Consider the following 27,565-nt stretch of genomic DNA (forward strand, 5'->3'; position numbering starts at 1 on the left):
TGAAGGCGACTATGAGAGACCGTTGGCTCTTCCTTAAGTGGTCCTTATATTACACTTCTTCGTGGCAGCTCAAGAATAAGCTTCATAAGTTTTGAAGAAATGTCAGAAACTAACTAACAGTTGCTAACTGTATATTCTCAGGGTTTCAGGACTTGAAGTGCTTCTCCTTGTATACCTGACTTAAAGTAATACATTGACCATTTTTATGGATCTGGTACAGATACGTAAGTAGATCATGGAGGAAAGTCTAATCAATACAACTCATCAAAATACTTGTTTTGAATCATGTTCACATTCAGTTAGTGGTAGCAATGATGTCATGCAATATATAAGAATCTTAGAACACTATGTAAAGACTTTTGATAAGTAAATATACATGAATATAAATGTCATGAATATACACACAAGCGTGAACATACAAGAAAAAAAAATCTCCCAAGGGAAAAAAATGTCTAACCTGGGGATGGGCGTTGTGACACAGCAGATTAAGATGCCACTTGGAAAGCCTGCACCCCATCACAGAGTGCCGGTTTGAGTCCTGGCTCCTCCACTTCCCGTCCAGATTCTCGTTAATGCAGCCTGGAAGGCCGCAGATAATGGCTCAAGTCCTTGGGCCTCTCCACCTATGGGAAACTGAATGGAGCTCTAATCACCTGTCTTTGGGCTGGCCCAACTCTGGCTGTCGAAGGTATTTGGGCAGTGAGCTAGTGGGTGGGGCTCACTCTCAATCTGCCTTTCAAATAGGTGAAAATAGGGGCCGTGCTGTGGCGCAGTGGGTTAAAGTCCTGGCCTGAAGCGCCAGCATCCCATATGGGCGCCAGTTCTACTCCCAGCAGCTCCTCTTCCGATCCAGCTCTCTGCTGTGACCTAGGAAAGCAGAAGAAGATGGTCCAAGTCCTTGGGCCCCTACACCCACATGGGAGACCCAGAAGAAGCTCCTGGCTCCTGGCTTCAGATCGGCACAGCTCCAGCCATTGCGGCCATCTGGGGAGTGAATCAGTGGATGGAAGACTTCTCACTCTGTCTCTACCTCTCTCTGTAACTCTTTCAAATAAATAAATAAATATTTAAAAAAAACAAATAGATGACAATAAATAAAACTTTTAAAAAACTGGTCAACTGTGCATTAAGCCATTTGAAGTATGTGTATATGTTCAGTGAAAAGGAGAAATTTTGATATTAATTCTTATCTTCTATGGACTCTGTTGTAAAGTTTATTAGATGATTTAATAGTTTTCCTTATACAATTTAGGAGAATATTTCCTGGAAAGAAGTATACAAAGAAATATATTATTCCGTTCTTAGATTAAAAGAGAACCAATCATTTAACACAAGAATTAATTGCATCAGTATATTTTATTTTTGTAACATATGTAAAATTAAAAATATGATAGCCATTGCACAAATGATGGCACAATAGAATTAGAAATGTGCTGTTATGGGGCCAGTGCTGTGGCCTAGTGGATAAAGCTGCTGCCTGCAGTGCCGGCATCTCATATGGGTTCGAGTCCCGGCTGCTCCACTTGTGATCCAGCTCTCTGCTATGGCCTGGGAAAGCAGTAGAAGATGGCCAAAGCTCTTGGGCCCCTGCACCCCTGTGGGAGACCCAGAGGAAGCTCCTGGCTCCTGGCTTCAGATTGGCTCAGCTTCGGCCATTACAGCCATTTGGGGAGGGAACCAGCAGAAGGAAGGTCTCCCCCTCTCTCTGTCTTTGTCTCTGTAACTCTGCCTTTCAAGTAAGTAAATAAATCTTAAAAAAAAAAAAGATATATGCTGTTCTGTTATGAGATCCTTATATCATGTAAGTACTTTAATATTATTGGAAGGTAGTCTGTAACTATTATCTTATTTTTTTTAAAAAAAAAGATTTATATCTTTATTTGAAAGGCAGAGTTGCAGAGAGAGAAGAGACAGACAGCTCTCCATCTGCTGGTTCACTTCCCAAAGGGCTGCAACGGCTGGGGCTAGGCCAGGCTGAAGTCAGGATTTGGAACTCCCTTTTGGTCTCCCATGTAGATGGCAGGAACTTGGGCCATCTTCTGCTGCCTTCCCAGGTGCATTAGCAGGAAGTTGGATCAGAAGTGGAGCAGCAGGGACTTGAACCGTTGCTCATTTGGGAGGGCAGGCATCCCAGGCAGCAACTTAATCAGCTGCACCATGATGCCAGCCACATGAAGACATGTATATTAAAACCAAGGGAAATCCTCCGCCTGCTGTGCCGGCACCCCGGGTTCTAGTCCCGGTCGGGGCGCCAGTTCTGTCCTGGTTGCTCCTCTTCCAGTCTAGCTCTCTGCTGTGGCCTGGGAAGGCAGTGGAGGATGGCCCAAGTGCTTGGGCCCTGCACCCGCATGGGAGACCAGGAGGAAGCACCTGGCTCCTGGCTTCGGATCATGGTAGCACCAGCCGTAGCAGCCATTTGGGGGATGAACCAACGGAAGGAAGACCTTTCTTTCTTTCTGTTTTTTGACAGGCAGAGTGGACAGTGAGAGAGAGAGACAGAAAGAAAGGTCATCCTTTGCCGTTGGTTCACCCTCCAATGGCCGCTGTGGCCGGCGCACCACGCTGATCCGAAGCCAGGAGCCAGGTGCTTCTCCTGGTTTCCCACGGGGTGCAGGGCCCAAGCACTTGGGCCATCCTCCACTGCCTTCCCGGGCCACAGCAGAGAGCTGGCCTGGAAGAGGGGCAACCGGGACAGAATCCAGCACCCCGACCGGGACTAGAACCCGGGGTGCTGGCGCCGCAAGGCGGAGGATTAGCCTAGTGAGCCGCAGCGCAGGCCTAAGGAAGACCTTTCTGTCTGTCTCTCTCTCTCTCACTGTCTAACTGCCTGTCAAAAGAAAAAAAAAAAAAAAAAAAAACCTAGGGAAAGCACTAAGGATTTTAAAAAATATGGTGTAAATAGTAAATCAATAGGGGAGATAAAAAGAATCATAAAAATATTTGAATAATCCAAAATAACAGAGAGAAAGAGGCAAAAAGGAACAAAGAACAGAAGGAACAAACAGAAAACAGGATAGGTTTTTAGGGCAGTGTGGTTGAGGCTATTTGGGAGTGAAACAGTGGATGGAAGATATCTGGTTATAACTCTGCCTTTCAAATAAATAAATGCTTTTAAAAAGTTAAAAAGAGGTAGATTTTCATCTAACCACATAGCTTATACATATATATATATAACTTATGAATATAATATATGTAACCTAAATATCTATACAATCTAAATATACAAAGTCCACAGTCAACATCACATTGAATGGGGATAGCTGGAAGCATTTCCACTAAGACCCACACAAGGGCATTCACTCTCACCACTTTTATTCAGTAAAGTTCTGGAAGTTATAGTCAGGGCCACTAGGCAAGAGAGAGAAATACAAGGTATACAAAAAGAAAGGAGGAAATCAAATTATTTCTGATTGCAGATGTTGTTGTTCTATACACAGGGATTCAAAACACTCCACCAAGAGACTATTAGAATTGATAAAATAATTCTGCAAAGTTGCAGGGTACAAAATCAATGTGCAAACATCAGTAGCATTTTTATACCTCAACAATAGTCTTGCTGAGAAAGAACTTGTAAGATCAATCCCATTCACAGTAACAACAAAAATATTAAATACCTTGAGATAAATTTAACCTAGATGTGAAGGACCTCTATAATGAAAATTACAAAATTATAATAAAAGCAATAGAAAAAGGCACAGAAAACTGGAAAAACTCTCATGTTCATGGACCAGAAGAATTAATATTATCAAAATGTCAATACTACCCAAAGTGATTTATAGATTCAGTGCAATCCCTATCAAAATACCAACATTATTCTTCACAGAATTAGACAAAACAATCCCAAAATTCACAGAGGGACACAAAAGACCTGGAATACCCAAAGCAATCTTGAACAATAAAAGAAACAAAACTTGAGGTATCGCAATAGTTGATTTCAGAACATACTGCAGGGCCATTACAACCAAAACAGCATAGTGCTGGCTCAAAAATAGACAATGGTACAAGAACAGGAAGAACAATGGTACAAAATAGAAGCCCCAGACTAAATTTATTCATCTACAACCAACTTGTATTTGACAAAAGTGCTAAAAATATTCCCTGCAGAAAGGATAGTTTCCTCAATCAATGGTGTTGGAAAAATTGGATTTCCACATAAACAAGTTTAAAACTGAACACTCTATGCAAAAATCAATTTAAAATGGATCAAGGAGCTAAATGGAAGATCAGAAACTGTGAAAGTACTGGAGGAAAACATAGGAGAAACACTCCAAGAGATTGGTATAGGCAATAGACTTTTTGGATAAGACCCTAAAAGCACAAGCAATAAAGATAAAACTAGAAAAATGGGATTACATCAAACTAAGAACCTTCTGGATAGCAAAGGAAACACTGGATATAATGACGAGACAACCAAGAGAATGGAACAAAATGTTGGCAAACTATGCATCTGATAAAGGCTAATACCCGGAATACACAAGGAGCACAAAAACTTCAACAGCAAGACAAACAATCCAGTTAAGAAATGGGAAAACAATTGGAATAGACATATTTCAAAAATGGAATGCAATTGGCGAAGAAGCCTGTGAGAAGACGCTCAGGCTCACTAGCCATCAGAGAAACGCAAATAAAATCTACAATGCAATTAGAATGGCTATTACCCAAAAGTCAAAAGATAACAAACCCTGGTAAGGATGAGGATAAAAGGGAACTTTAACACACTGTTGTTGGGAATGCAAATTAATACAGCCATTATGGAAAAACAGTATGGAGATTCCTCAGAAAACTAAAAATAGATGTAACTTGTGACCCAGCTATCCCATTTCTGGGACTATATCCAAAGAAAATAAAATCAACATGTTAAAGAGATACCTGCACTCCTATGTTTATTGCAGCCTAACTCACAAAAACAAAGATGGGAAATCAACTTAGATGCCCTTCAATAGATGACTGGATAAATAAAACGTGGGATATATACACAGCAGAGTATTACTCAGCCATAAACAAGAATGAATTCCTGACATTTGTGACAAAATGGCTGGAACTAGAGATCATTATCCTAAGTGAAACAAGGCAGACGAAGAAAGATAAATCTCATCTGTGTTCTCTCATATATGAAATTATATATATATATACACAATATGTATTATATAATGTATATAATAATATAATATATGAAACATGAAATGTAATTATATATAGTATAATAGTATAAAAATGTGTGGATGTCATATTATTTGGTATAAGACATTTATAAGTGTCTTTACTTAATTATACTCCTTGCATAGTAATGTATCTTTCTTTCCTGACTTTCTAAATCTGTGATAAATTCTGTCATGTAATATTAATATATCAATCCCTGATTTAAAAAAAGGTTTCCTAGAAAATGTGCATTATGAAAAAAATGCATATATTTAATTGTTTCCACCAAATTAAGCTTCTTTTAACTCCATTTTTCTGTGAATTTTTAAAGTAAAGTCATGCAATAGATTAATCAAAAGAAATATTAATAGCTATAAGAAAGTTCTATATTGAAAGCCACACCCCTTTTCCTAATATATTAGCTCAAGTTTTTGTAGACTAAACCTCATAGTAAAATAAAGTAAAAATTAATATATACAGTTTAAAATATGCATAATTAAAGAAAATAAATTGTCATTTTGATAAAATGATGAAATGGGATTAAAAACCCTAGAATATTCTATTCCCACTTTAAATATAAAAACATGGGGGCTGGCATTGTGGCAAAGTGGATTAAGCCTGCTGGCATCCCATATGGGCATTGGTTTGAAACCTGGCAGCTCTGCTTCCAATCCAGCTTCTTGCTAATGTACCTGGGAAAGCAGCAGAGGGTGGCCCAGGTGCTTGGGACCCTCCACCCATATGGGAGGCCAGGAAGAAGCTTCTGGCTTCTGGCTTCACTCTGGCCCAGACTTGGGTGTTGTGGTCATTTGGGGAGTGAATCAGTGGGTGGAAAATCTGTATGTGTGTAGCTCTGCCTTTCAAATAAATAATCTTTAATATATATAAACATAAACATAATTTAAAAATAAATCGAGCCTAACCCCTGTTTGTTAGTGTAGACAGAAAGTCCAATATCAGGCATTCAGGCCGGTGCTGCGGCTCACTAGGCTAATCCTCCGCCTTGCGGCGCCAGCACACCAGGTTCTAGTCCCAGTCGGGGCGCCAGACTCTGTCCCGGTTGCCCCTCTTCCAGACCAGCTCTCTGCTATGGCCAGGGAGTGCAGTGGAGGATGGCCCAAGTGCTTGGGCCCTGCACCCCATGGGAGACCAGGAGAAGCTCCTGGCTCCTGCCATTGGATCAGCGCGGTGCGCCAGCTGCAGCGGCCATTGGAGGGTGAACCAATGGCAAAGGAAGACCTTTCTCTCTGTCTCTCTCTCTCACTGTCCACTCTGCCTGTAAAAAAAAAAAAAAAAAAAAAAAAAAAAAAAAAAAAAAATCAGGCATTCAAGTCATCGCTTCTTCCCTCACAACCGCATTACACAGAACCTGAGCCTTGGGGTACACAGGAGGCCTGATCCTTAGTCTGCACAGTTGCCGCAGTCTTGCTGGCTCTTCCTGGTATGACATGAAGCCATTTCCACTGCTTCCCCGATGATCTCTGATCACTGCTGCACTGGGCAGTAGCAAGGTGCCCTTCCCATGGTCTCCTGCACTGACCACAGAAGCTGTTTCAGTGGCTTCAAGGCTGCAGCCTTGAAAGCCAAGGAAGCACCCTCTGGTGTCCGGCTCCCTTGGAGGCCATGTGCAGGAACCATCTGAGGCCTCCCGCTTTGTAGAATCTAATACCTCATCCTTCCCAGCCTTGGGATTCTTGGGTATTTCGGCTCTATCCTCCTCTTAACCTCAGTTGAAGAATAAAAGCAGAGTGGGTCTTTGGCCTAGCAGTTCAGACACCAGTTAAAATGCTCATGGCCCGTCCTGGAGTATCTGAGTTCAGTGCACAGCTCGGCTGCTGACTCCGGCTTCCAGCTGATGCAGACACTAGGAGCCAGCAGTGACGGCCCAAATAGTTGGGTCCATGTCCCTCACACAGGAGACCTGGACTGAGTTCCTGGCTCCTGCCTGGCCCAGGTCCAGTCATTGTGGACATCTGGGGAATAAACCAGATAATGAAAGCTCTGTGTGTCTCTGCCTCTCAAATAAAAATAAGTAAATAAGTAAAGCAAACAAAACAAAAGAAAATCCACAAAATTGTCTTTCCATGATAACCAAGAAGTTCGAGCCTTTAAGGGGATTTGTGGCGTGGGGAAAAGGAAGTAACTGTGCACCAGTTAAGATCTTCACTGGCCTGAAAACAACAGAAAAACCCGCTATCATCACTTAAGAAGAGAGAGGTTGATTTTTCTCACTTAACAGGAGGTCTCTCTAGATCGCTGCGGGGCTTGGTTCTCAGACTCAGTGGTATCAGGGTCCATTTATCTGTCCTTTTGACCCTTCTGTTATGGTTACAAGGTGGCACTTCAGATCCAGCTGTCAACTCTGTGTTCAAAAGAGAAAGAAAGAGCTAGAGGGGGAGGGACACCATCAGTCTTGTCCATTTAGTTTTTCAGGGAAGAAGCAGCTTTTACGGAATCCTCCCTCTTTGACTAGCGAGCTTCGATTATGTCCCACGGGCCAGAACTGCGTCCCTAGGTCATCCTGTATCTACAAAGAGAAATGGAAAAAACAAATATTTTGCTTTCAGGCTGAATAAATGATAGATGGATAAGAGGTTTGGGAATAGCTCTTGGGTAGCCACTCAACCTTATCTTCTATAATCCCTCATTGTTTTCTGGTGAATTGAAAATAACGCAGAGTTAATTTCTCAGATTTGTTATTTGGGTACTGGTGTTATAGCAGCTTGGTGCATAATTACCATATCTAGATGGTGAAGCCAAGAACCAAGGCATCCCAGTAAATTACAGGCAAGAGAGGCATGCTGTGGCTAAGAAATAACTAGGAGGAAAGCAGCCATAGGTTGAGAAATGCTGGAAGAAATAGGCATGGAGGGGAAAGCAGACTGACACAGGGCAGATAAACAAAACCGGCCTGAGGACCAAGGACCACAACACCCCAAAGGTGAAGGTGCGCAAAGGAGACACTTCCTAGGTTGTGCTGCAGTGGGAGAGGCGGCACACTCGTGAACTGCCCACACCCTACAGACAGCATTTGAGGAATGACCGGCTCCAAGTCCTGTGGCTGCCACTCTGCTTCTGTTATTTTGGACTTAACAAATGCCTGGACAACACGAGTTACTCAATTAAATCTTATGCATCCATGATGCTGCATTTGACAGATCTAATTCCTCTGTACTTTTTAAGAAAAACAAACTTTACCTAAACAAGAACCACCTAAGGTGGAGAGTAAACACCCAGAGGCCACAGAAAAGACAGTAATTTCTCCACTAAATTCCGTAAGTTACAATTCTTTTTATGCTATCCACTAAATCCCTTTTCTTCACATAGGAGGAAATTATTAGATTTGAGCTGTGTGTGCGTGTTAATAAGGTAAGTCTTCAAAAAGTTCATAGATCCGTACATTATGGAAAAATTATGCACCAACGTAAAGTCATCTTTTGATTCCCTTTTCCACACACTTTTTTGAAGTACTTCATACACACACACACACACACAAGAAAACTTTCTTTACTGGGGCCAGAGTTGTGGCTTAGTGGGTTAAGCTGCAGCTTGCAGTGCCAGCATCCCACATGGGTGCTGTTTTGAGAGCTGGCTGCTCCACTTCCCATCCAGCTCCTGCTAATGCACCTGAGAAAGCAGCAGAAGATGGTTCAAGTAGTTGGATTCCTGCCACCCACGTGAGAGTCCCAGATGAGGTTCCTGGCTCTTGGCTTTGGCCTGGCCCAGCCCCCACTGTTGCAGCAATTTAGGGAGTGAACCAATGGATAGAGGATCTCTCTCTCTCTATCACACTGCCTTTCAAAGGAAATAAATTTTTTTTAAAAGATGATCCATGTATGTGTGTCTCCCTATCTCTGTTGTTCTGCTCTACAAATAATAAATCTTTTTTTTAATAACCTTCTTTCTTGTCCCCTTTTGTTGTACCAACATGTTAACCTTTCAACGGCATTTGTTGAACAGCCAGCCTTTCCTTCCACACCTTTGTTACTTCTTACACTTTGCAGAGCTTAGGGGAGTCATGATCAGAAGTTTAGGCGATGGCTAGACTTAAGAAGCTATGAGAGAAAGCACATCTACTCTGGGTAGATATGCAGAGACTTATCTCCTTTTTTCCCTCCTCCTATCTTTGGTCCTGGAAGCAGAGGTCAGTGATAAGTTAGGAAGATCAATTACGCATTGAGCTCCATCACTATCACAGTGGGTATGTCACAAGGCTCCTCTATTTCATTGCCTTTTTTCTAAGACAAAACTGGTTTTATTCCTTCCCCTTTCATCTCTCTTGTCCAAAGATTTAGCATATCTGTTACATAGATAAATGGAGATATTGCTGGTCACATTTCTCTGGGAAAAAGCAAAACCAAATCATACATGGAAAAGCATTTTTCTTCAATGGAGCTCCTAAGCCTGCCACCAATGGGTCAACTCAGAAGGAGGGGTAAGCAGCTCTCTTGCTAGTGTTACAGAACTCTCCTGTCTACATTTGTGTGGCTGCCTTTTTATTTAGAGAAGTTAACCAGAACACATACTTCCCTCACTGCCTTCAATGGTACCAATCCGCAGTCCCTGTCTAATAGCTTATTGTAATTTTCCTGTATGCTATTGGCATATTTGTTTAGGCAGCCAATTTTTGATGAATACCTAAAATGTGCCAGGCACTCATTGTTCTAAGCACTGAGGGTACAAGAGCAAATGAGACAAAGGTTCTGACACTCTTGACTCTTACATCCTAAGAGGAGACACACACACACACACACGCACACAGGGCGCAAAGTCAGAGGGCACCAAGACCTAGAAGGGAAATAAAGCGTGCCAAGAGGGTAGAGAGGAAGCAGTAGGGAGAGACCAGGTAGCAAGGGGAGGCCTCTCTGGTGAGGTGATATTTGAGTGGAGACACATATAAACTGAAGGAGGGAGTAGTGGTGATATCCAGGTACACCACATTCTAGCCAGAGAGACTCAAGTGCTGAGATTCCAAGGTGCAAATGTGCAGAGAAAACTCAAAGAATAGTATGAAGGGTGGGAGGGAAGGTGATTAGAGAGGCAGGCAAAGGCCAGATCATGTGAAGTCTTATATGCCAAGGTAAGAATTTTATTCTCAGTGTCTCGGGAAGACATTGAAAACATATAAATAAGAAATGACATGACCTGATTTACAAGGCTCTCTCTGCTTTATAGAGAATAGAACAAAAGACCAGAACCAAAGAGATCAGTTAGGAATCTATGGAAAGATCAGGATGATAGAAAGGGTGTCCAGAACTGAGACAGTGTGACAAAGTAAGTGGTAGGAGATGGTAAAATTGTGGTGTAGGCTGGAAATAAATCCAACAGGATTTCCTGGTAAGCTGAATGTGGGATATGAAGGAAAGAAAACCAAAGGACAATTTCAAGACTTTTGTCCTAACTGGATGAATAGGGTTCCCAGGGACTGGCATTGTGGTGCAGTTGGTTAATCCTACACTTACATGGCCAGCATCTCATATTGGAAAAGTGGTTTGAGTCCCAGCTGCTCCACTTCCAATCCTGCTTCCTGCTAGTGCACCTACGAAAGCAGCAAGTAATTGGCTTTTGCCACCCATGTGAGAGACCTAAATGGAGTTCCAGGTTCCTGGTTTCAGCTGGAGTGAGCCTGGCTGTTGAGGCCGTTTGGAGCGTGAACCAGCAGATGGAAGGTAATTATATAGGGATTTATTTACATCAGTTTCTCCAAATTTTTTGCAAATTTCATGAAAGTGAGGGTGATGTTACTTTTTTTTTTTTTTTTTTTTTTTTTTTTTTTTTTTTTACAGGCAGAGTGGACAGTGAGAGAGAGATAGAGAGAAAGGTCGTCCTTTTGCCGTTGGTTCACCCTCCAAAGGCCGCCGCGGCCGGCGCGCTGCGGCCGGCTAATGTTACTTTTGATCATCATTTCATCTGGGTTGTCTGGCCCAGTGCCTGGCACATACTGAATGTTCAGTAGATACTTCAGAACATTCCATCATGTGTTGAGATAATTTCAAAGAGATTGCAATGGTTCCTTTGGGTTTCCCTTGAGGTTGTAGAGTGTGTGGGTGATTGATAAAGTCATAAAAGGATAGCTTTTATTTTTTTTTGTTTGTTTGTTTAGTTTTTAGAATTATTTTATTTGAAAGACAGATTTACAGACAGAGGTAGAGCCAGAGAGAAAGAGAGGTCTTCCATTCCACTGGTTCACTCCTCAAATGAGCACAATGGCCACAGCTGAGTTGATCCGAAGCCAGGAGCCAAGAGCTTCTTCCAGGTCTCCCATGTGGATACAGGGGCCCAAGGACTTGGGCCATCTTCTACTGTTTTATCAGGCCATAGCAGAGAGCTGGATCAGAAGTGGAGCAGTCAGGACTTGAACCTGTGGCCATATGGGATGCTGGCACCGCAGGCAGAGGCTTCAACCCACTGTACCACAGCACCAGCCACAAGGATCTCTTTTATTTTGAGAAGTATTGACTTTCTAAGTTTCAAATGACAAACATGTCTCAAAACTGCAATGTGTTGGATACTTGGTAATCTCCATGTTAGAAGTACATGCATATTATAACTATTATTAGGTTTTAAAAAAATCTATTCTGAGAGAAGTCATGAGATGGAAACAGCATTCCCCTTTAGGTTCTTTTCTTGAGAGGATGCTGAAGATTTCAGTGTTTAGAGAGCTCGGCCTGTGCCTTTAAGCTCATTTCCTACACTAGCTCTTGTGGTTAAGCAATAGTATTGATTTTAAGGAAGGTAAGTGTCAGATTATCAGTTTGTTCACATCAGCCCAGGTCTCCCCCACTCTGCCTAACTTCTTGGAAGCAAATTAAACACCATGGGAGAAGCAGCAATTTTCTCTCAGATCACTAAGGCACATTTGGTAAATTACTGCTTTAGTACATAAAAGAGCTTCTGTCATTGCAAAATCTCTCCTGTAGCTTCCCTTTAGTACCTAAGGTGCTCAGAGTATGTGACTTAAACACGTAGCTCAGTACAGAAGCAAGATGTGAGTGGCCCCATGCCCAGTGGAATCACAAACACAATTAGACAGGCCAGCCAGATACGAAGATGATTAGAATAAGCCCGGGAGGAAACAAGGGCTGGTTGGAGAGGTCCCTTCTTCAATGACGGAGGATTAAAAATGGACCTCCTGGAAAAAAAAAAAAAAAAAAAGCTTTGAGAAAACAGAAGGAAATGTAAATTTCCTAGAATTCACATGCTATTAGTATGTAGTGTGTTTACCAAGCAAATAATACTACTCAGGGAAAAATGTTAGGGAAAGGAGAAAGAAATGACTACTTTGTGATAAAAGTAGAAACAGCGGCTGTGCATCCTCCTCTTGTCCTTAGAGCAGACAAGAGAGGACAGTCACAGAACCCTGACCAAATAGAGAATGGGTGATTGGGTTTATTCTGAGCTTTTTGGACCTCCAGGCCTGCAAACTGGCCAGACCTTTCCTCCTTTAATATCGAGTCTCAAAAATGGTTATGTTTTATGTGTTCCAGAGGATGGAATTAGCTCTGGCTCCCTCTAGGTACTTGTGGATATAAGCTTTAGTTATTTAGGGTGGTGTAAACTTAGAGTGACATTTGCGCCACTTAAAGTTTGTGGCTGAAATTTTATTCATTCTTGACATTACTGCTGCCTCCAACACTGGTGATTTGTTCGTTTAGTCCACAAGCATCACTGAGCATCTCCCGTGTTCAAAACTTTGGGATCTTTGTATTTAAAGATTTATTTCAAAGGCCAAGTGATAGAGAGAAACAGAGCTAGAGAGAGCTTACATCTGTTGGTTCACTGCCCAAATGATAATAACAGCTGAGGTTGGGCCAGGCCAAAACCAGGAGCCTGGAGCTCCATCTGGGTCACCAATGTATGTGGCAAGGTCCCAAGCACTGGGGCCATTTTCTGCTGCTTTCTCAAGTGCATTAGCAGGGAGCTGGATCAGAAGCTGAGCAGCTGAGACTCAAACTGGTGCTCACAGAGGATGGCAGTGTTGCAGGTGGTGGCTTCACCAGGTGCATCAGAACACTGGCCCCAAACTCTGGGATCTTAGATAAACCAATAGTGCCAATCAAGTATTCCAGGTACAGTTGTCTCTTGGTATCCATAGGGCATTGGTTCCAGGCTTCCCTTTCTCTGTAAATACCGAAATCTGAGGATGCCCAAGTTGCTTACATAAAATGATATAGTATTTGTGTATAGCCTGTGCACATCCTCCCATACAGTTTAAACTATATCTAGGTTATTTACGGTACTGAATACCATGTAAATACTGTATAAGTAATTGCTGCACTGTATTGTTTAGGGACTAATGACAAGCAGAGAAAGTCTGTTCATGTTCATTATATTTATTTTTCAAACAATATTTCTGATCTGTGTTTGGTTGGGTCTGCAGACATGGTACTAGAGGATGCATAGGGCTGACCTATGGGAGCAGGAGGTGGTTGATCACATCCAACAGGGTGTGAGAACTGTTAGTGGGAGCTTAAATAGGTGAGTGGCCATGGCAGGAGGGGACTGAGGAAGAGCTCAAGGTGCAAGTGGATTGAGGGATGAAATATCTGGTGAACTGGGGTAGTAGGAAAGGTGGAGGATCCTAGAGCTGAAGCAGAGAGAGTAGGAGAGAGTCCCAAGGGTCAGGAGGCAGGGGATGAGGGAGGCTGAAGAAAGTGCAAGAGGAAAAACAGCAGATGATAGAGTTCTACTGCAGACTGTTGATAAACAGGAAGCTGTGTCTTCTCTGAAATCTAAACAGACCTGTGCTTAAAATTGGGATATATTCATATTGACAAGTTAAAATTAATCTATCCGCTTCTTCTTGGACTCATAAGCCCAAACACTTCTACATTATCTTTGAATCAACAGAAGTGATTCTTTGTTCTCAATTTGTTCTGTAGCTGGATGGGGTTCTTTGCTTGTTGGGCTGATCCCAACTCTCAGTTCTAAGGGGACAGAGCCCTCCACAGCACTGCCTGTGTTATGATGCTGGCGTCCACTCCTGACCTTAACCTTGATCATGGAGCAAGAGGCAGTGTCTCCCAGCATCACTCCTCTCTCCTGTTGTGCTACATTACAGTCAGAATTAATCACCGAGACTGCACTCAAATCTTTTTTCTGTTTGCCAAGAAATGGCAAAGTAAGCGTTTCACTTTCCACTGCAGGGGAATTGTGCATGTGGCCCTAAACAGAAAGCTTTTTCTCTTGGATTCTAAATCCTAAGGCCCTTTCTCCTTCCAGCAAGGAAAGTGGGCCTCAAGGTCACCCTGAGTGGTGGACTACGCAGCCACATGAAGCCTGGTAGTGTCAGTATATTGCGGAACCATCTGAGCTCCAAACTTGAATATTTCCTTCTTTCACGAGCAAATCACTGGGGCATTCTCCACAAGGCCGTGTGTGTAGGAGGGAACATGGATCTCCTCCAGCCCCCGGGGGCAGTACGCTGTGTCTTGGCAAGGCCACGCTCAGTGGGGAATCTGATGCTTGCACAATCAAATGTCAGGCTGTAAGTCCTTCTACACTAAAAAATTACAAAAGTATGCATCTAGGAGCAGGCACTTCGTCCAGCAGTTAACGTGCTTGGGTCTCTGGGGCCAGTGCTGTGGTACAGCAGGTAAAGCCGCTGCCTGTAGTGCTGTATGGATGTCAGTTCAAGTCCCGGCTGCTCCACTTCTGATCCAGCTCTCTGCTAATGTGTCTGGGAAAGCAATGGAGGATGCCCAAAGTCCTAGGGCACCTGCACCCACATGGGAAACCCGGAAGAAGCTCCTGGTTCCTGGTGGAAGAAGCTCCTGGTTCCTGGCTTTAGACTGGCCCATGTCCAGCTGTTGTGGCCATTTGCGACATGAACCAGCATTTGGAAGACCTCTCGTGTGGCTCTCCCTCTCTGTAACTCTGCCATTCAAATTAATTAATTAATTTAAAAAACAGATGTTGTGTCTTACATTGTAGTATTTGGGTTGAATTTTTGGCACTGACTTTACTTTTGACTCCAGCTTCCTGCTCACACAGACCCTGGGAGGCCATGGTGATACACGTGGAGGCCTGCATTGTGTTCCTGGCTCCTGGATGGTCCCCTATGCAGTTCCAGCCATTGTGAGTATTTAAATGCTTGACAATGTCTTCCCTAATACTATTTGGTCTTTAGGATCTTTTCAGTTATTCTTGCCTTTTTTTAAAAGATTTATTTATTTATTTGAAAGAGTTACACAGAGAGAGAAGAAGCAGAGAGAGAGAAGTGTTCTATCCGCTGGTTCACTTACCCAATTGGCCGCAATGGCCAGAACTGTGCCAATCCAAAGCCAAGAGCCAGGAGCTTCCCCCAGGTCTCCCACACGGGTGCAGGGGTCCAAGGACTTGGGCATCTTCTACTGCTTTCCCAGGCCATAGCAGAGAGCTGGATCAGAAGTGGAGCAGCCAGGACTTGAACCTGCGCCCATATGGCATGTCAGCACTGCAGGCAGCAGCTTTCCCTGTACATCACAGCACCAGCCTCCCTTTTTTTTATTCTTCCAGAAAATGTTTAATTTTTTTGGTCAAATTCCAAAAAGAATTTGTCAGAATTTTTATTTACGATAAGTTTGTAGATTGGTTTTAAGGAAAACTGACACATTTACAATGGGTGTCTTTCAAGCCATAAATATGATATGTCTCTTTAATTATGTAAGTGCTCTTCCTCAGTGGACCCTGATTCTTGGTGATGTGAACTAGTTTCTTCTCAGGAGACATTTTTTGCTATCAATCCTGCTATGAGAAGCAAGATCAGCAAAATGTAATTACTTCATTTTGGGTCACCAAGGACTCTAGACTATTAGCATAAACCTATGGGGATATTACTGAAAACTGTGTTGTAATGATTAACTCTCCAAGATCCCAGTTTGGGAATTTTTTTTTAACTGACTATACAGGTTCTGTCTGTTGAAAAAGCTGCTTGGAAAATTTACAGCATTCAGAAACCAGCAATGTGTGTAATTTTCCTAGGAAGGAGGTCATTTATCAAAACCCTGTCTTTATTCCTGAGCAGTATTTCTGCACAGAGGCTATAACGTTATCCTGGTTGCATATTTGTGGTGCATCTGAGAATTGTTTGCATAAATGCACTGGCAAGAAGCCACATCTGCTGGTTCAAAAATCCATTCTAATGTTGACAAGACAATACAGAAGACTAGTAGAGGCCAGCGTTCCAGCGTAGCAGGTTAAGCCACCACCTATGATGCTGGCAAACCATGTGAGCATCGGTTTGAGTCCCAGCTGCTCCACTTCTGGGGAAGCTCCAGATGGCTGGAGTGTTTGGGCCCAGGCCACTCATGTGGGAGACCCGAATGGAGTTCCAGGCTCCTGGCTTTGGCCTAGCCCAGCCCTGCTGGTTGTGATCATTTGGGGAGTGTACCAGTGGATGGAATCTCTCTCTCCCTACCACCCCCGTAATGCTACCTTTCAAATAAATCTTTGAGAAGGGGATGGGGTATGGGACTGGTGTTGTGCAGTGGTTAAGAATCTACCTGCTAAGTTATTTAATGACACTTGCCAAGGAGGATGTGATGGCTGCTTTCCCCTTCCATGTGTACCCAGTGACTAACATTATGCCTGGCACGTAGTTGTTGGCCAACCGTTGATTGAAGGGATGAACGGAGCTGTCAGCCAGGATTCCTATGTATGCTTACAAAAGTGAAAACCTGAAGGGTGTGGTTATTGTCAGCCTGGCTGACCACCACCACTGTCTCTGCTTCCATGGCACTGCCAGCAACTTCTGGATTGGCAGCTGAGACTATTAACAACTTCCCTCCCCACCACCTGCCCCATGCTCACCACATAACCTTCTCTGGGCTTGCCTTTGTAGCTTGGTCACTTCTTCCCAGGTCATCTTCCATTTCCAGTGGTGGAGGGTCCCAAAGACTAAACTTCTGGTCTCCTTCCCACCGCCCTTCTTTTGCCAAAGATCCTTTGTGCCTCATAGTCATCCAAGTAACAAAACCTTGAATTTTGTTGTGGGTACCATCATCAGAGACTATCAGGCTATAATTTGAGTTTTGGAACAATCACTTGAATGACAGAATTCTCCTGGCTTCCTATGGTGGGGCTAGAATGAGTCAATCATGAACAGAATGGGACATTGAAAATAGTTTTTTACCCTCAGATGCAGGTAAGAGGAGTTTATGAATAAGAATGGTGTTAGAGAGAGAATGTAGGAAATGAAAGAGAAACAAGTCCATCTAGATAATTGAAAAAAAAAAAACAGTCTGCACCCAGTATTAAGAACAGGAATAGAAAGCCAAGGGATTGAAGAACAGAGAATATTGGATATAACCAAGATAACTGCAGCCAAAAGATGAGCTTTTATGTACTCTCATAGGCACACGGCATGGACGGTCTAAATTTATATAAATGTCCAAGATGCAGTAGACATAATGGAGAATGATTGTCTAAAGAGGTAGTCATAAATGTTATGGGACTATTGTACCTAAATGAGAATTATTGAGAGTAGGAGTCACAGTGGGAACAGAAAGGCCAGGAACAGATTCTACCACTTCAGAAATAGAACTAATGGAAATGAATGACTGTATGGCTGAAAATCAGGAATTATGAAGGCATTAATCGAGGCATGGAAGAAAACACAAAAAAAATTGAAATAATAGAACACAGTCCTTAAAGATTGTGAAAATTCAGATAGTGCAATAGTCACTGTCATGGATCTTTTAAAATCTTGACTGTTTAAGTTGTATCACATTTATTGTGTATGATTGCTCTGTAAGACTAACACCCTTCAGAATTATCTCCATATTAGTAAACTTGAAAGTGATTTGCCCAAGGTTGCACAGGAGCTTGGAGGCATAGCTGTTTCAACAAACTTAGGGTTTCTAATATTTTTATTAGAATTACCCAGGGAAAATGATCTCATAGGATACATAGGCAGCCCTCCTAGCCACAGGTTCCACATCTGCAGGTTCAGCCAACCAAAGATGGGGAATACTCAGAAAAAATTAGGGGCAACCTTCGTGTTTGCTGTTAAGAGGCCCACATTCATATGGGAGTATGTGGGTTTGAAATCAACTCCAGCTCCTGACTCCAGCTTTGGGCTAATGCAGACTTTGGTCATGATCCAAATGACTGGGTTCCTGCCACCTATGTGGGATGTCTGGATTGAGATCCTAGGTCCAGTTTAGGCCTGACCCAGCCCTGGCCATTGCAGGCATTTGGGGAGTGAGCCAGTGGATGGGAACTCTCTCTGTCTCTGTCTCAGCCTCTAAATTTGAGAAAAATTTCTCTAAAATTGAGAAAAAAAGAACCCCAAATTCTATCTGTATTGACTGTGGGTTTTTTTTTTTTTTTGGTCTTTCTTAAAAAAAAAAAAGAGAGAGAGATTTATTTATTTATTTGAAAGAGTTACACAGAGAGAGAAGGAGGGGCAGAGAGAGAGAGAGAGAGAGAGAGAAAGAGAGAAGTCTTCCATATACTGGTTCCCTCTCCAATTTGCTGCAATGGCCAGACCCACCAATCTGAAGCCAGGAGCCAGGAATTTCCTCCAGGTCTCCTATACAGGTGCAAGGGCCCGAGGAGTTGGACCATCTTCTACTGCTTTCCCAGGCCATAGCAGAGAGCTGGATGGGAAGTGGAGCAGCCCGGACTTGAACCGGCCCCTATATGGGATGCCAGCACTGCAGGAGGCAGCTTTATTCGCTATGCTACAGCGCCGCCCCCTGCCCTTATTTCTTAAATAATGCAGTAACTATTTGCATAACATTAATATTACATTAGGTATTAAATGTAATATACATGATTTAAAGTAGGATGTAGCCAGGTAATGTGCAAAACTTTGCTGTTTATATAAGAGACTTGAGCCTCTATGGATCTTGGTATTCAGGGTTACTGGACCCGATCTCCATGGATACTGAAGGATGCCTGTATAGAAATATATGCAAGAGGAAATTTGTTATGGGAGTTGTCTCACAGTTAGGAAGCTGAGAAGTTCCACGACAGTCACCTGCAAGTTGGAGAACTGGGAAAGCTGATGGCGTCATTCAGTCTGAGTCCAAAGTCTTGAGAACCAGGAGCACCAATATTCTAGGACAGCAGAAGACTCAAAAACAGAGAGCCAATTCCCGCTTCCTTCGCAGGTTTGCTGCAGCTGGCTCCTCCAGGGATTAGCGGCTTCTCCTCCACAGTGCTGAGGGTGGAGCTTGTTTACTCAGCCCAGTGACCCAAATGCTCATCTCTTTCAGAAACACCCTCACAGACACACCCAGAAATAGTGGTGCATCAGCTTCCTGGGCATCCCTTAGCCCAGTCAAGTTGACACATACGATTAGTCATCACCATCTCCATGTCCTGATGCTGAACTCCCCCAATCTGATGTTCATGGCCCAAGTCTAAAACTCATTTTCTATTCTCTCTGCCAGCTCCCTCTCCCTTAAAATTTAATATGATTTCTAAGACTAAAACAGAAGACAGTTGTCTATTGTCAATACTTCCATGGAGATATGTAGATATATAAATAAAAGTATAGATGGAAATTGCTCAAATATTTTTGTGTTAATTAAGCTGACTGTTACAGTGGTTTCAGGAACTCTTTTTTTTTTTTTATTTATTTTATTTATTTTTTTTGACAGGCAGAGTGGACAGTGAGAGAGAGAGAGACAGGTCTTCCTTTGCCGTTGGTTCACCCTCCAATGGCCACCGCTGCCGGCGCGCTGCGGCCAGCGCACCGCACTGATCCGATGGCAGGAGCCAGGTACTTCTCCTGGTCTCCCATGGGGTGCAGGGCCCAAGCACTTGGGCCATCCTCCACTGCACTCCCTGGCCACAGCAGAGAGCTGGCCTGGAAGAGGGGCAACCAGGACAGAATCTGGCGCCCCAACTGGGACTAGAACCCGGTGTGCTGGCGCCGCAAGGCGGAGGATTAGCCTATTGAGCCACGGCGCTGGCCAGGAACTCTTGTATGACAAGCAAGACCACCGATCTCCCTCACTCCTTCTTCTCTCCTTCCCTTGCTTTCTTGCTCCCTTCCTGTTTTCTTCTTCCTTCCAAATTTAGTGCCGTGAACTCTGGAGTGTTAACAACACATCAGCTCATGCCTGGCTCTGAGGGAGCCAAAGATAAAAAGCGGGGTGTTCTAACCTCTAGGAGAGGGGGAGTCACATTTGTAAGAGCCTCCCCCACCTAGGAAAAATCAAGGGTGCCTGAGGGGCATTGGAGTCCCGAAGGGCCAGGACTCAGCAGCATGCAGCAGGAAAAAGCTGTCCCAGGCCTGGGAGAGAAGCCCAGCTGGGGGAAGGCAGCAGAGGCACGTGGACATGGGCCAGGGCCAGCGGGCAGGGACAAGCGTACAACAGAGGGCTGTGTGGCACAGACGGGCAGCCAACCTCTCCGCATGGACCCAGCACATGGGACCTGGGAACTCTAAAGAGTCGGTGACTACCTTTGGCAGCCCCAAGGAGATGCCGCCTGTTAGAGGCCCGTGCTGTGAAACAGGCTGAGGGAGCTGTCCCACTTAGGGAGGCAATCTCCCTTTGGGTAGAAAGAGCTGGAGCTTAATGTGAAGATGAGTTGAGGAAGTGCTGAATGGCGCAGCAGAAAGCGCAGAATGAGGAGAACGGCTATTACGTTGTAAATGGTTCCACCATTTACGAGCTAAACGATCCTGGACAAGCGCTGGCTGAGGGCTCTGGTTTCTCCATCCGTGAAAGGACCAAGCAGTAACAATGAGTGGTCCCACTGGCAGCATTGTGTGAAATGTGTTTGAATCCTCAGAGCCATCTTATGGGCTAACAGTCGTTATTATTCCCGTAATACAAAGGTGGAGACTGAAGCCTAAGGAATTTGAATACATTTTCAAATTTTATGTCTCTAGTAATAGGTGAAACTGAACTTTGAACCCGTGACTGCTTGATTTAAACTCCGTGTTCTGGGGCAGGCATTTAGCCTAGCAGTCCAAACTTCCACATCAGAGAACCTGAGTTTGACTCCTGTTTCCTAACTCCAGCTCCCTGCTAAGGTACACCCGGGATGGCTCAAGCTATTGGGTTTCTGCCTGCCTCACCCGTGGGAAAGCTGCATTGCATGCTCAGCTCCTGGCTCTTGCCCAGACCTGTCCCAGCTGGTCTGCTGAGGGCATTTGGAGAGTGAACCAGCAGCCGAAGTGTGCTCCCTGTCTCTCTCTCCGCTTCTCAAATTAATTAATTTTTCAAAAGCCCATATTATTAACTATTTATAATCTTCTGCCTCTCCTCCAAGGGTCTTCATTAAGGACTAAATAATACCAAGTTTTACTGAAACATTGATAAATTAATTTGACCAAGTACCTAATCGATACTTAAAAATCTTAGCTTTGTTTAGACAATAGATTTGAATGTATATCGATATTATTTTTTAATCATTATTACTTTTTAAGTTTTTATTTAAGAGGTTTTTCCTTTATTTTTATATTTTTGCTGTTTATTTCATTGCATAATTGCTTTTGGAGGAGCAACAAATTTTTTCAACATAAAAAATACTAAAATACTTTGTGCAATCTTGTGAGGACTATATACACCTTTATTAATTATGCTTACCCAAAAGTGGCTGCTCTTTTCTTGTTTTAGTAATGACCTGGGAAAGGATTGTGTGCCTGAAAATCTGGGAATCCAAGTTCTAATCCAAGGCCCGAGTTCATTGCCCTGTGTTTATTTTAGGCCAGCCATCCTCTTTGAGTGCTATTGCTTCATGTTTAAAACGAGAGGATTAGAGGAGATGATTGGCAAAGTCCCTCCCAAAATGAATGGATCACGATTCTTTGTACTTCTAGAAGAGGACAAAGTTCAGAATCATGTAATTTAAATCAATTACAGCTGTAAGACTAATAATATATGGAGCAGCTCTGAGCAAGTAATAGACCATGAAAGAGGAATTGGGAACTAGATGACCTGACTAGATAATTTCCAACTTTGAAATGCTCTGATCCAAGTAATACATTGTAATCTCATAATACTTAGTAATAGTTCAGAGGACTTCCTTGTGATTTGTCTTCTCACAGGGAAGATATGAGTGCTGAGGAGGCTTGCTCTATCCCCGCTCTGCAAATGAAGGGCCTGGAGGCTGGGGGGCAGCCTGGGGCCACTGGACTGGCTGGGGACGGTGTATCCCAGCAGCCTTCCTGACGTGTGCTCTAACGTCTGAGATGCTACGTTCCCAGCCTCTGTAAATATCAACTGCTGAAGAAGGTCGCCTGAGACAAAACCACATTTTATTCTAGTTTGACAGATGAGTAATCCTCAATGACAAATTCCTGTTCTGAAAAGTCCAGAGTCTTTGGCTGAACTGTACTGAGTTCTTTGTGGAGTCAAAAAGGTTAGGACACACAGTGTCTGAAAACTTTCCCTTTAACTCAAAATCAGAAAGAAGATTTTGAGAGGGTTTTACCTTCTCATTTCAATTAAAAATTATAATTAATATGCTGAATGCTCTTTAGCCTGAGACATATTCTCTAAGCATTATGAGCCTTTGGCTAAATATTGAGGACATTTAGCAGCTAAGTCTAAGAAACTTTTCTTCCAGAGCTGGGTGGGGTTGATGCCAGGGGCCCAGAACCCAATCCAGGTCTCCCATGGGGATGCCTGGGACCCCAGTACTTGACTAAACACCTGCTCTACATTAGCAGGCACTCTGATAAAGGATGCAGGAATCCCAAGTTGTGTCTTAACCATTGTGACAAACTTCTACGAATGGAATTTTTTTAAAGATTTATTCATTTATTATTTGAAATGCAGAGTTACAGAGTAGCAGAGGCAGTATAGAGTTACAGAGTGGCAGAGGCAGAGAAAGAGAGAGAGAGAGAGAGGTCTTCCATTCGCTTTTCACTCCCTAAATGGCCACAACAGCCAGAGCTGAGCCGATCTGAAGCCAGGAGCCTGGAACTTCTTCCAGGTCCCCTACTTGAGTGCAGGGCTCAAGGATTTGGGGCATCTTTCACTGCTTTCCAAGGCCATAGCGGAGATCCAGATTGGAAGAGGAGCAGCTGAGGCTCGAACCAGCACCAATATGGGATGCCAGTACCGCAGGAGGAGGCCTTACTTGCTAGGCCACATCACCAGCCCCTAGATGGAATCTTTTGATTCCCATTGGTGCATATATGTGAATATATCCCTATAAAATAATATTTCCACCCTATTCCTGTCCAGGCTGTTCTAAGAGCTACTGCTAACATTGTGTGTGTGTGTACATATGTGTGTATATACACATATGTATGTATGTATATATACATATATACATACACACACAATTGAAAGGTATATAATATATGATATATAGTATGAATTTGTATATATAAATGGCTTATTAACATTGCACTCTAATTATAATTAAGTCTTCTGTACAATAAAAATGATAGCCCCTATAAAACATTCAGCACAGTACTAGGTACATAGGTGCTCTATAGATGCCAGTAATTTTCAACTGAGTGGCATGGATAGACCCTCATTTGGAAGAAAATGTGCTCTTATTTAATCGAAAATTTGCAGCTCAGATGACATTCTTCTAAACTGCAAGTTTTAATGGTTTCTCCCTCCACCTTTCCACCTCCCCTCCCTATCTCCTACCTTCCTTCTTTCCCTCCTTTTCTGAATTCTGCACTTCTTATGGATCACAATCAGATGACATTGTTTTTGTTTTATTTCTTGGATTTTTAATTTTTTGGCATAATTATTTGAATTTTTGTTTTGTATAAAAAGTAATCTGTCTGAATTCTTAAAAACTGAAGTATTAGCTCACATTTGATTGATAGCATTTCCCAGGCTTAGAATTCCAAGATCCACGTTCCCTCCTGCAGTGGTTGGAGACATTCTCCCAGTTAAGAATATATGATCAGGGACAGGTACTGTGGCGCACAAAGTTAAACCACCACCTGCAATGCAGGCATCTCATATGGGTGCTTTTCAAGTCCTGGCTGCTCCACTTCCAATCCAGTTGGCTGCTAATGTGCGTGGGAGAGCAGTGGAAGATGGCCCAAAACGTGGGCCTCTGCACTGATGTGGGAGACCAGATGGAGGTCCTGGCTTCTGTTTTTTGGCTTGGCCCAGCCCCAGCCATTGCAGTCATTTGGGGAGTGAACAAGCAGATGGAAGATACTCTCTCCCCCTCTCTGTAATTGCCTATCAAGTAAATAAATGAATCATTAAAAAATAAAATAAAAAAAGAATGTACAATCAAGAGAACAAGATTTTTGTCTGTGATTCCAGATGTATCCCCAAAGACCAAAAGCAATGTCTAGCACACAATATGCATTCAATGTACATTGGTTTTACTAATGATATATCTTTTAGTGCTTAGCATTACTGAAAAGAAATAGAATGACAATTTGACTATTATTCTCTCTGTTTTTTTTTTTTATTTTTTATTTTTGACAGGCAGAGTGGACAGTGAGAGAGAGAGACAGAGAGAAAGGTCTTCCTTTGCCGTTGGTTCACCCTCCAATGGCCGCCGCGGCCGGCGCGCTGCGGCCAGCGCACCGCGCTAATCCGATGGCAGGAGCCAGGTACTTCTCTTGGTCTCCCATGGGGTGCAGGGCCCAAGCACTTGGGCCATCCTCCACTGCACTCCCGGGCCACAGCAGAGAGCTGGCCTGGAAGAGGGGCAACAGGGACAGAATCCAGCACCCCGACCGGGACTAGAACCTGGTGTGCCGGCGCTGCAAGGTGGAGGATTAGCCTAGTGAGCCGCGGCGCTGGCCACCTTCTGTGCTTTAACTCCAGTCCCTCTTTTTTATTTTTTAAATATTTGTTTATTTATTTGAAAATCATGGTTACGGAGAGAGAGGGAGAGGTAGAGTAATCTCTTTTTTACAACATTTATTTATATGAAAGGCAGAATTATAGAGAAGGAGGAGGAGAGAGAGAGAGAGAGAGAGAGAGAGAGAGAGAGAGAGAGAGAGATCTTCCATCTGCTGGTTTACTTCACAAATGGTTACAATGACCTGGGATAGGCCAGACCAAAGCCAGGAGTCTGGAACTCCATCTAGGTCTCCCACATGAGTGCAGGGGCCCAAGCCCTTAGGCCATCCTCCACTGCTTTCCCAGGTGCATTAGCAGGGAGCTGGATTGGAAGTGGAGCAGCTGGGACTCAAACTGGCACTCATAAGTGATGCTAGCCTTACAGGCAGCAGGTTAACCTGCTGTGTCACAATGCTAGCATCTGTTCTTTTTCTTTTTTATTTCCTAGAATTTTCTTCTTGCTCTTGTAATTCCAAATTTTCACCAGGATACTTAGACGTGTAAGGGTGTCTTTTTTTCATTTTTCTTAGTAATTGATGGAATTTTCAGTCATCTAAACATTCTTTAGTCCAAGGAAATTTTACTATTTGTTGAATTCTTGCTTTGCTCCATAATCCCCTATGCCTTCTAAAACCACTTTTTAAAGTAGGTATGAGATTTCTCAGATTTAACTTCTGTGTGTCTTAATTTTCTCTTACATTTTTTGTTATTTTAACCTTTTTACTTTGGGACAGGCGCTGTGGCATAGTGGGTAAAACTGCTGCCTACAGTGCCAGCATCCCTTGTGGGCACTGGTTTGTAACCTAGCTGTTCCACTTCCAATCCAGTTCTCTGCGATGGCCTGGGAAAGCAGAAGATGGCCCAAGTCTTTGGGCCCCTGCACCTGCATGGGAGTCCTGGAAGAAGCGCCTGGCTCCTGGCTTCAGATTGGCACAGCTCCAGCCATTGCAGCCATTTAGGGAGTCAATCAGTGGGTGGAAGACTTCTCTTTCTGCCTCTGCCTCTCTGTAACTCTGCCTTTCAAATCAATAAATAAATCTTTAAAAAAAGGAGAAAAAGTGTATTTCTAAAAAAAAATCCTTTTACTTTATCTTCCAAATAACGAAATTGATTTTCAGTTGTGTCTATATTATCATTTACCAATCCCTTCAATATCTTTGTTTTCAGTTTTCAATAACTCTTTCAGGTTCTCTGATTGCTACTTTCCCCAGCAAACTGTAACTTTCTTAGGATTGTACTAGATTATATGTGGGGAGCAATCCGGACTAGACTAAGTTACTCGAATTAAGACTTATTCTATGCATCTGCTCTCCCACAATATGGCGCTGGGAGAGAAGTAAACAGCTTCCGCACAGCTGCCTCCAGTTCAACCAATTAACTGTAGGACTTGCTCCTGATTGGAGGAGAGCAGCGTACTCGGCGTGTGGGCAGCCGAGTTGGGATTGGCGGAGGAGGACTATAAAGGAGGAGAGAGACGGCATGCACGGGGAACATCTATGGGGAACATCTAGCTGAAGGAACACCTGTGCAGCCCCCGAGAAGAGCCGGCCGGCGGTGTGCCGCTCCCCTGCGGAAGTGGGGAATGTGGCTAGGGGGAACTGCCCTTCCACGGAGGTGGAAGGGATAGTAGCCAACCCGGGAAGAACCAGCAGCAAACCCGGGGAGGGCCGAGCAGACGAAAGAACAGCGCAGGGTCCTGTGTTGCTCCTCCACGAAGAGGGGGAGCGACATAATGGTGCCGTGACTCGGATAGGAAACATGACTCGGATAGGAAACCTAGGACGGATATGAAACTTAGGAGGGAAGAAACGGGAAGAACTGGGAAAATATCGGAGAGAGAAACTAGCAAACAGCCTAGGGAAAATACCGGAGAGAGAGACTAGCAAACAGCCTAGGGAAAAGCCGGACGAAAAGGGTGCCGGAAGAAGCTGTTGAAAGCCTAGGCATAGACTCAGATACGGACTACGGGGGGAAGCTGGGAGAAATCTCTAAGGTCGAAAGCGAAAGTGAAAGTTAGAACAAACAGACTCGGATGCAGACTGTGGGGAGAGGCCAGGTGAAATGAGGGAGGAATATCGTTGGAGGAAAGCTTGGGGAAACATACCGGGTAGAGAAAAATGTTAGGGAAATTGAAGCCGCGGGGGGCAGGCCGAGGCGGATACGAAAGCCACTTTGGGATTCTCAAGTTAGCCCGGGAATAGGGGGCGAAAAGTTGAAACCAGAAGCTGAGACGCAAGCCAGGTTGGGATCCGTCTGATTAGCCCGGGGAGCAAAGGACGGGAAGCCAAACCGTGGGGCGGAGACGTACGCTGGGTTGAATTCGCCAGGCTAGCCCGGGGAACTTGGATTGAATGCTAGTGGTGGAGACGCAAGCTACGCTGTGTTACTCGCGGAAGCCGCCGCGTGCAGAGAGAGCACGGGGCGTGAATAGATAGGGAACGCTGGCGTAGGCCGTGGTTCAGACGCGAAAGGGTTAAGCGTGGAGACCGCGGAGCGCGCGAAGCCGAGCCGCGCAAAGCCGGGAAGCTGCGCAGATGAGAGAGGCGCGCGGGCTGAAGCGGCGCAGAGCCGGGAACCCGCCGGCGGGGCGAGGTGCCGGAAAGCCGCAGGGATAAGAGAAACAGAAGTTTGGAAGTGAAGTAAAAGAGAAATGGGAATGCTGGAAGATAGAAGTGAAATGGGAGAGGTAGGAATGCCCGGAGATA

General features: G+C 43.9%; 1 long non-coding RNA gene across 6 annotated transcripts in view; it reads left to right on the forward strand.

Annotated features, from left to right (window-relative positions):
* LOC138850578 (uncharacterized) overlaps window positions 1–27,565 on the forward strand; it is a 47,383-nt gene that overhangs the window by 11,833 nt on the left and 7,985 nt on the right. For 3 of the 6 annotated variants that reach the window (XR_016219870.1, XR_016219874.1, XR_016219883.1), the window contains exon 2: window positions 15,117–15,216. This is a non-coding gene — a long non-coding RNA (uncharacterized LOC138850578). Of the gene's footprint in view, window positions 1–141; window positions 225–871; window positions 1,120–15,116; window positions 15,217–27,565 lie in introns of those variants that run through there. The other 3 variants (XR_016219875.1, XR_016219878.1, XR_016219876.1) reach the window with 3 other exon arrangements.

Source organism: Oryctolagus cuniculus, chromosome 1 (genome assembly GCF_051225735.1).
Source record: "Oryctolagus cuniculus isolate XC-2025 breed Fujian yellow rabbit chromosome 1, ASM5122573v1, whole genome shotgun sequence".
Lineage (NCBI taxonomy): Eukaryota > Metazoa > Chordata > Mammalia > Lagomorpha > Leporidae > Oryctolagus > Oryctolagus cuniculus.